Here is a 10,357-nt window from a genome sequence, read left to right on the forward strand (position 1 = left end):
TGCCACTGCCTCATACCCTGGTGTTTGTCAAGGGCTAGTGCCATTCTCTGGCTCAAACACGATCACAATTGTGAGGACCTGCTGTGTGAGACACACATGCTGGGCCCTATGAGTACAGCCATGTCCTGCACAGTCTTGTGTCCATTAATATGAAGAGAAGTAATGGTTGTAACCAGCAGTTAAAACCCCAAAGGCCAGGTGCAGGAGCTCCGCAGGGCAGGAGAGATACCAGGCCCAGGCTTGGGCCCTCAGGGACACCTGTTAGAGAGGACAGAGCAGGGCCAGGGAAGGGGGCTTCCTAGGGGCTCAGTGTCCCTTACGGACTTTATTATTCTCCCAGAGACTCAGGACCAGGTACAGAGGGTATGGCAGCTCCAGGTGACCACCTGAAGGGAGGTTGGCCTAGTCAGAGGACCCAGCTGCCATGCCCACGCATGCAAGATGGGGCCTGGACTCTCACTCTGGGTACCCTGCAGAGGGGGCTGCGGGGACAAGGTTTTGGTAGAAAAGAGGCAAAGACCCCAGTGGGGAAGGAAGTAGCCTTGGGAGGGCCTGTGGTGATTGGCCCAGGCAGGAACAATCACCTACAGTTCTCAACTTTGTCCTTGTCCTACCACCACCCTCACCTGGCCCAAGGAGGGTTTGGAGAGACCTGGGGGAGGTAGAAAGCAAATGGGGGCCTTGCAGCCCAGTCTCAAGTCTCCAAGAACTTCAGAGACATCCCCCCACCCCAGTCTCACAAGGTCCCAGACCCTGAGACTATGGCAAGATGCAGCCATGCTCTTTCCTAAGCCCACAGCCCTACTTTCCCAGGGTCCCAGGGAGGAGCAGCACTACAGAGAAGAGCCTGGAATTTTCCCCACACACATACACTACCTCCCACACTGCCCAGCTTCATGAATTTCCACTTCCTGGTGCAGGCTCCCTGTTGAGATACCACAACCTAGAGCAGGCATGAGGCCAGAGCAGGTCCCAGCCCTTGGGGGCCTCGCCTGACCTGGAGGGAAGCCAACAGGGAAATAATATGGGATGAGAGTTGTGCTGGCCCAGCAGGCAGCATGGGTCTGGGCTTGTCACCCAGGGCACTGCCCAGTCCACCACTCACTTCCTGAGCTCCATCTCCTAAATCTGTCCTCCCTGGCACATACTCACATCTCAGGTGTTTCCTGGACACCTCCATGCTCCTGTGACTGTGACCCAGATCTCACCCTCTCTGCTCACCAGCTCCCTTGTAGCTGACAGCAGGATCACCCTGGCCTCTAGGGGTGTGGCTGCGTCTTGCCTGGTCAGAGAGTGAGTGATAGCAAGGCTGCCAGCATCGTGAAGTGTGGGAAAGCTGGTACCAATCCTTTGACAAGGTCATCCTCTTATCAACCCTGAAAAAAGGTGTGGTCACTCCTGCTGAACTGGGCACGGTGAGCCTCAAAAATGGCCACACAGCTAGGTCTGGATGGGGTGGAGGGACATTTGTGTGGCCACAGGCAGGGGAGGACATGTTAGTTCACCAAGGGTGGGTCTCCACATGCTGCTGAATGAGGCTTGGGGCCTCAGGAGGAGGATAGGGATGCAGCTGAGCCTGGGGTCCAGGCTGCAAAATGGCCTGGAAAGAGCTGCCTGTCTCAGGCCCAGACTCCAGGGCCATGGCCTGGGGCAGGACCTGCGGTTCCTTCAGGGTCTACAGACACACATCAGCTGGATTCAATGCATGCCAGCATCTGGGCCTCTATACTCAGCCAAACGGCACTGAGGGGCAAAGCTCCATGCTCCAGGCTGATGACAAAGACTCCTTTGAGGATCTCAAGTTTCTGCAGTTACTGGTCACCCGTTGCCAGCTCCAGCTCCCCCAGGGGTCTATGAGGTGCACAAGCTACTCTCAGTTTCAGGCCAAATCCTGGGTTTCTCCTTTTCTCCCTCCCTCCCAGTTGTGAAATCTGCCCTCCCTGCTGGTACCTCCTCTGGGCCCAGCCCTCAGCTGATCTGTCTAAATCCCTGCTCCAGGGGGCAAGGAAAGGAAAGAGCTCAGTGATAAGCAGCATTATGACATTAGAGAGGGAGAGAATATCCTGTGGGGGTCTCAGGGGAGTGGGAAAAAAGGATTTCCAGAAGTGACCCTTGTGTGGTGGGCAAGGGAGAATCACATGGGCAAGGGTTAGAGGGCTGTTGGGCTCAGGCTGGAGGAGCTGCACGTGAAGGAGAGGCAGAGGGCACATGAGGGCACTGAAGGCCACACTAGGAGCAGGGCAGGGGAGTCATCAAAGGGTTTTAGCACCCTGCTTTAGAAACCAGGGTCCAGACCTCAGAGAAGGGTGACTGGGTGGGGTCAGCCAAGAAGCAGGATGCAATGTGCTGCTGAGATGTGGGCATGGGTCCTGTCAGGGGGAGGGAGAAAGGGGACCAGGTGCCAGGATGTGACTGCCAGGATGTGGCAGGCAGCAGGTGGGGTGACAGACTGGACATGAGGGTACCAGGGGAGGAGGTTGTCTGCTGAGGCCCTGAGCCCCTGCCTGTCAGGTCTTCCTGCCCAGGGTTTGATGACCTCACAGTCTCTGTAAGGCTGGGCAGACTCCAGAGCTTGGCTGCTGGGGGAATGAACTGTTTCCAGATCCCATCATCTTGCTTGCTACAGAACCCACCTGGGGTTTGCCAGGCGCAGACTGCTCCATTGAGAGGGTAGGGTGGGGAGCAAAGCTGCCCAGAGAACATCTGCAGAGGCTTTAGTGCTAGGTCCAAAGGGCATGGCTAGAGTACCTTCATGATGTGGGGAGGGGTAACCAAGGAAAGAGAGAAGAGGAGGGTCAGGCAGGACTGGAGCCTCCCCACCAGGGACCAGCCATGGGACTGACAGCTGGAGAGCCCCTGGTCTACTGGCAGCCACCAAGGCCACCCAACACTGGCAGAGACCAGGGCAGGAGGCAGGCTGGCCAGGGTCCTATCTGCTGGCCTTATGTTGGACCCCTCTCCACCTCCCACTTGCACACCGACCCCACATGCACTCAGTGGGAAACATGGGGATTTGAGACAGTCCCAAAGCTCAGGCTTGGCCCCAGGTCCAGACTTGCACAGCAGCAATGAGCTTCCAGCCCAGGACCAAAGCAGGGGAGAAGAGGGGGTAAGCCGCATGGGTGCAGGCAGCTAGGTGAGACTGGGCTGGTCTTAGCCAAGTCTGGCCCTGGGTCTTATCCAGCTCAGCTTACCCCCCCACCCATTTCCCCAATCCACACCCCATCCCCAATATGAAAGACAGGTTAAGCTGCACCCTCATACTGCTCTCCCAAGAAAGTGGCCCCAGTGGATGTGGAGGAGGCCCTGCTTGTGTCCCCACCCCAAAGTGTGCACTGTCTTCTACCAACCAATGCCCCTGTGCACCAGCCCTGAGGAGCACACGTGGGGTTGGCGGGAGACCCATGCATGAGCCGGAAATAGCTCCATCCCTGATACAATGGGTCCTGAGTCAAGGGCCCTGGGTCCTCCTCCTCATCCACCACCTGGCCGGGTGACTTTGATTTCACTACGTGCACCTAACTCTGCCTCCCAAGGATGAGCCATACTCTTATGGACTTTGTATGAGACAGCTCCACCAACTGCTAGTCATGCTGGGAAAGCCAGCGGCATGAAAACTGCCAGGAATCCCAGTTTGGCTAAGAAAGGGAAGCTAGGAATCAATAACAGACTTGCTGGAGGACCTCAGGTAGGAGTGTGGAGAGTGGAAGAGCCTCTGGCCACCAGCCCATCTCCATCTCTCCTAAAGGGCAGATTAAGGAAGGGCAAGGGAAAATCAAGTGCCCCCAGGATCCAGCCCAGAGAGAAAAGGTTATGTCTGAGGACCCTGGGAGAAACCAATCAACCCCTGGAGAGGTCCCCACAGCATAATGGCCCCCTCCCACCTCTCCTTCCAGCCTTGCATACCTACCAGTTGGTACACCACTTCACCCAGAGTAAGGGGGCAGTGGCAGGGCCAACACACAGCACCGGTGGTCCAGGGGCTGCCTCAGTGGAAGAAAGCTTACCTGCCCCCTGGAGATGAACAGGGCAGAACCTCTCTGCCCAGTTTCTGGGTCCTGCCAGGCCCAGAGTAGAAATGGGGCAGGAGACCAGGTCTTGGAAAAAACTCTGACACCCCTTGCCCTACACTACCATGATGCCTCTAGACCTGTTCTTCTCTGCTTTACTAAGAGCACCTGAGCCTCCTGGCAGTTCACTCTGGAAATTCCTTGGCGGTCACCCCTGACCCAGCCTTCACAGGATCAGGCAGCCAAGGCCTGGAGCCAGGGGCTCGGCCCTGCCCTGCTGCATAGGTGTTCACCTCTGTTCCTGTTACTTCTCATAACTGGCTTGTGTTGGGCACCTGCTAGCTGCCAATCACTCCTTAGCTTACGAACTCACAGCAACTCTGTGCTGCTAAGAGGCAGCAGAGGATCACAGCTATGTTTTCAGCCACTGGAGTCAAATCTGCCTCAGTTCAAATACCCATTGGGCCACTTCCTAGCAGTAGGACCTTGAGCAAATTACTAAAGCTTAGCTTCTTCCTCTGCAAAATGAAGCTGACTATATGAATTGCTACCTCTGAAGTCTTTGGAGTGGTGCCTGGAGCACACAGTAAGCACCCAATACTGGACATTTTTATGAGGTAGACTGTATTATTCCCATTTTACAAATATGGAAACTGACACTGCAAGACTAATGAACTTGACAAATTATGCCACAGAACTAGGACATGGTAGGATAGGAATTCACATCTTGAGCGCTTATCCCTTCTGCTGCTGACAGCCCTTCATTTGAAAAATGACAAACATTGCAGGGTGGTATCAGAGAGTCAGTAGCCACTCTAAAGCTGATCTTGGATTCCTAAATTCAGGTTTGATTGTGCAGTGGGCAACCAAATCACTCCTCCCGGGTCTGATTAAGCAGCTCTACGCTGGGACATGTGAAGGGCAGAGATTGGGGTGCATGCACTCCCTAAAATTCCTGACATGATTCTGGAGTAGAGCCCTGGGTGGCCACCATTCAATTCGAAGTTATGCACATCTACCCAGTAGTGTAGGGGATGGCAGAGTGGTCAGCAGAGAAACAGCGCATGCAAAGGAGGGTGGGGCTGTGACACAGAGGCCAGGCGTCGATGCCCATAGAGGTAGGCTGAAAGGCCTTGTTGCAGAGCTTTGAATGCCTAAGAAGGGCGGGGGCTGGCTTCAGTGTCCTCTGGACTACCAGGTCTGACCCTACCTGACCATTCCGCCATGGGGCCAGCGTATGAGGTGATGGAACCCGACAGACCCAAGTTGCCACTCCGCTTTGAGCCCTTCCAACCGAGGTGTGGGTCGGGCCAGCTGTACAGGGTCGCCTAACAATTAGTAAGAAGGCAAAAGTCCCAAGGGCCCCCATGGACATAAGGATGACTCTCTGTACGACCAGCAAGGGCCTGGCATGAGAAAGGCCTTCAGTAGTGGCACTGATCCCAGGGCAGGTGAGGGTAAACCCTTTTCTTCCCACACGAGTTCATGAACGTCCTTTTGAAAGGAAGGGCTTCCTCTAAAACAACGCATACCTCAGGGGCTGGTTCCAGAATGAGAGAAATGCCCTTAAGAAGGCGAAGCAAAACTGCACGAGGCATGAGAGGTCGTGTCAACGTTTAAATGAAGAAAACAGCGGGGCAGGCACTGGGTCAAGGGAACCCAGCGAGAAGCCTGGGGTCCCGCTCTCCCACACCGGCTCCTTCAAGCCTCCGCAGCGATGGACAACGCCCAGAGATGTCGCTAACGCCCTATATGGCGTTACAACGCCTGCTTAGCCCAGACCAGGTTACTCCCGTGACAAAGCAGCGGGCGGAGAGCGGAGAGGAGGCAAGGGGAACCGGTGAAGACATGAAGCCCGGTGGGGAACGAGGCTGGGTAGGGAGCGGCGATGGGCAGCTGCGCAGGCAGATCCTCTAGCAGTGATCCAAGCCCTAGCAACAGGCCGACCATTGGAGGAGCGGGGCACACTGGCTTGTGATTGGCTCTCGCTATTGCCTGCGATTAGATTAGAAGGAGGGTCGTGTCCTCGCCCGGTTCTCATCCCGGTGTCTGGCCTGTCTTGGAACTTTCGCGATCCGACGTTAGAAACCTTAGGCTCGTCAGAGAGCCGGCGCGTCTAGTCCCGCGGCCGGGCTGTGGGGCGGGCAGTTACAGCGGTGCGGAGACTCGCTGCTCGGGGCGCGCGCACGTGCGCCCAAAACTGAGGCCGGCGCATACACGCAGCCAGGCAGATCCTCCGCCTGGGGCCTGGGTGCTTGGGGAAAAGTCCAAGGACGGAGCTCAGGCAGTGGTGAGCGCGCGGGTGGCTGGGTTCGGGGGCGCTGCTGCTGTCCAGGGCTCTGAGCCAAATCTGGGAAGCGCGGAAGCCTGCGGGAAGCAGAACCCGGTTGAAACCGGCGGCCCGGGCCTGTTGCAGGGCCACTCGGCGCCCAGCGGGGGGCAGCAAAGGCTGCACCACTAGAGCCAGCACCTCGGTGGGGGCGAAGACCCAGACCTGGGCCCGGGTAGGTGCGCAATACCCACTTCCAACTCCAGGGCCCTGCGAACCACGCTGTAACCCACATAACGGGAGAGCAGCCAGACCAGTTGTCTCTGGTGCGTTCCTGGATGCTGAAACCCTGAAGGTTGGACCCAAGGTAGTTTTGTTTTGCTCTCCAGGTTCGTTTTGGCCCCATCACCATTAAGCTAAAGAAACCTATTTCTCAATATGCCTCGGGAAACAATGATTACTCCTTTGCTTTCGCCCAGCAGTGGGATGTGTTTCTGATTTTGTGGAGATCTGGACAGTTCTTAGGTAGGTTACATGCAAAGAGCCTCACTCAGAATGCTGGCAGCCAGCCACAAGCTGCTCATCCTTTATACAGGGTACCCAGACATAGCCAGTTTCCTATATCTTGTCTCTTTGAATGTAATCCAATTTAGGGCAACAGTATTCTGTTCACTACACAAACCTCTCCAGCCTAAACTCACCGCTAAGGGACCCCAACATTCCACCAAATGTTTTTAAAACAGCAGTTTCCAAACTGAGCAGGCAGAAACACCTTAGTACTTGGGGAGGCAAGGACTTTTGAAAAGAAGTGTGCTTTGATTAAAAACCTAATGGAATCCAAAATGAGCTTTCCACCAGGCACCAATAGCCCATCCCTAAAATCTGGCTTCACACTGAGTGAAAAGGAGGTGGGTTTCAGTGTCTCCTCTTGGCCCCTAAGAGCAAGTAAGTAGTAGCTATAATTTGTCCATCACGGTGGAAAGAACAGTTAACACGAAGATTGTATGAAAACAAGTCACATTAATTCTCCTGATGTAGATTCAGTACGAAGGCAGGCTCTCGGGCGTGCCTGCTTGTTCCTGAGGAATTGCTGAGAACATGGTGGGCTGCACTGTTTTGCCACCTCCCCCAGGCACAGGGGCAGAACAGCTGCAGACCCCCAGGCCAAGTGAGCACATGTGCAGACCTCTTGCTGAGTCAAAGCAGTGATGATTGGGCACCTAATACTTTTTCCATCCAGGGGAGGCAAGAGAGGTTGTGGAGGAAAAACAACCTAGCTTAGAGGACTCAGAAAACTAGACGATCCCCATGGGTGGCAGGCGCTCTCTCTGGCCTGTCCTTTAGATACAGCTTCGTCCTTGCAGGCCTAGTTAACAGGCCCTGGTGCTGGCCACTGCTGAAGACTACCTGATTCTGGGGGAAGAGTGCAGGCTGGGCCTCCATTCAATTCAAACTCAGGTCCACATGAAGCACTGAAGAGGCTGGATAGAGGGACAGAGCAAAAGCCTTATTACGCAAGATAAAAAGTGTCTCAATAGGAATGGGAAAAATTATGACATAAGAGGAAGCAACTGGACAAACTCAGAATGTGGGGCCTTCTGTAAGACCATCTAGTAGCTGGGTCTCTTGAAATCAGACAAGAGGTGGAAGGAACCGAAGCTAAAGAAACCCAGTGATGCAATCCAAATTAGTTTTAATTAAATCTTAGGTGAGGGAGGAGTTAGAAAGAGCTAGAAAGGCATTCTGGGGACAATTTGGAGAAATTGGGAGATGGATAGCTATTAAGGGAATTTTATGGTTGATTTCCTTAGGTGTGGTGGTTAAGAGAATTTCCTTATTTTTAGGAGAAATTTGAAGATAGGAAGTAAAATGTCATTACTTTAAGGTTTCACAAGACAGAGAAATGGAAGGCAAATATGACAAAATGCTAACTGCCCTAATCAGGTAGTGGGTATTTGGTTAACACTACCATTCTTTTCCAACTTTTGATTTTGAAAATTGAAGCAATTTGGGGGCAAAGTTTCCCAATACCACCTAGATTCCCTTTAAAAGTGGTTAAATCTAATTCAAGAGACACAGGGACAACCAAATTTTAATTATCCGTATTTAAAATCACAAGGCACAATCTTTTGTGATCCAGGAGTCACTCAGTGCTCAAAAATGGCAAAAATCTTTCCATCCAAAAGCCAGAGTCAAGTCTACTGTCTCAAACTGAGCCAAATAAGGAAGAATAGAGAATAATGGTTACTCCAGGAAGGGGAAATGGGTGGCTGGCAAACAGGCACAGGAGAGCTACTGATAAACCAGGGGTCACCAAACTACTAGCCAGACAGGATATACTTTAAGCTTCATGGGCAACACACTATCTCTTTGAAGTTTTTTCTTTACAACCCTTTAAAAATGTAGAAACTATTCCTAGCTCAAAGGCAATACAAAAACCTGTTTTAGATTATACCCTTTTGTATTTTTAACATGCATGCACTACTTACTGAAATAAAAAACAAAAAATCCTAATGCTCCCCCCAAAGTAACTCCTGTTGACTTTCCTCTCCCATACTATGGATAACTGAATGCTATTTCAGAGTAAACTGGGAAATCCTGACCCATTTGTCTAGCCAGGCTGATTAAGTATGAAGATGAGATACAAACAAGCTTGACCTGGGACTGAGGACTTGTCAGTGTTCCCAGCTACTCACCCCTACTCCTCACTGACCGCAGGTAAGCTGTGGCTAATTGGAAGGAGGGTTTGTGGCCATTCAGATTCAACCACAATTATCTTTCCCCATACCAGAATTAGAAAATTCAAACCAAGCAGGCTATTGAGCAAACTGGTATGCCACATTTCAATGCTCTCATTAGGCTGGTACTCACTCCTAGAAATAGAGCAGGGTTATCCAGCCAGTTTTTAGGAAGTTGCCGCTCAAAGCTTGCTTTGAAAACTGTGCACCGAGGAGGTAGCTGCCATTCTTAGCCACTCAGATCAGCAGGCAGTGTGACTCAACATGCATTCTCAGCTGACCAGTGCAGAGGCCATCGCATGTGGTAATTACACATAAATAGAGTGGAGGAAAACGGCACTCATACTGAGCAGCAACTTAATTGCCACAGTGAAAGGTCCCCTGCCACTAAATCCCATTAGATGGCCCCTCCTCTCCACTCCCCAAATTCTTGGAATGAAGAACACCGCTCTGTGGATGCCCCAACCAGAGTGGATCACTCACTCTTTCACAATTACTCTCCTACCCCTACCCATCGCCTTTAATTACCTCACACTGTCAGTTACTTTTAAATTCCAGAGTGCATCGAGGAAGAGGACTCTATCATTGGTCCCTAACCTGGGGCATCAGTCAATTCCTGAATGAAAACTTTCTTGATCTAAACTATTTAGGGCCATCCTCTTCCAGCTACTTATGGGTGATATCACATTTTTCTCAAATACTCCAACTCAAACAATATATCCCAACAGATTAAATGCAGCAGCAGCTATGAGAGACCTGCTGGCCTCTGCTAAGAGATCAGCAAAATTACAAAACAATGTTAATTAACTCTTCCATTTTTTGTTTTGGAAAACCATTACTTTTCATGAAATTGTTACTTAACATGTAATGAGTTTTCAAATTATCTTTAAACAAATTAGTATTTGTAATTTCTATTTTTTGATACAACCCACATAAAAGCTTCTAAAAGCTGTATAATACGGCCCTGAGATGAGAAACTTTAATAACTGTTGCAAAAGGGACTTTTAAAACTGGACATAAACGCAGCAAGAGACAGCATTTTATCTCAAGAGAAATTTAAGTGTATGTGGAGATCCTCTGTGCAAATACCAGGCACTTGTAACGGGGAGTTACACAGAAGGAACAAGAATGTAATATCAGCAGCTTCTGGGGGTGAAACCTGATACTTTAAACAAGACTGTTCTGAAATTGCCCAAATCCATACTTTCCTATTGGTAAAATGTCTGACTCCTCTCTCTGCCCCCAGTAACTACCACACTAAAGAGCTCAGTTGACACGTGCCAACTGCTGGCTGCTGCTCAGTTTCTTGGCCTCCTCGCTGAGCAGCAGCAGCAGCAGCC

This window comes from Manis pentadactyla, chromosome 10 (assembly GCF_030020395.1).
Source record: "Manis pentadactyla isolate mManPen7 chromosome 10, mManPen7.hap1, whole genome shotgun sequence".
NCBI lineage: Eukaryota > Metazoa > Chordata > Mammalia > Pholidota > Manidae > Manis > Manis pentadactyla.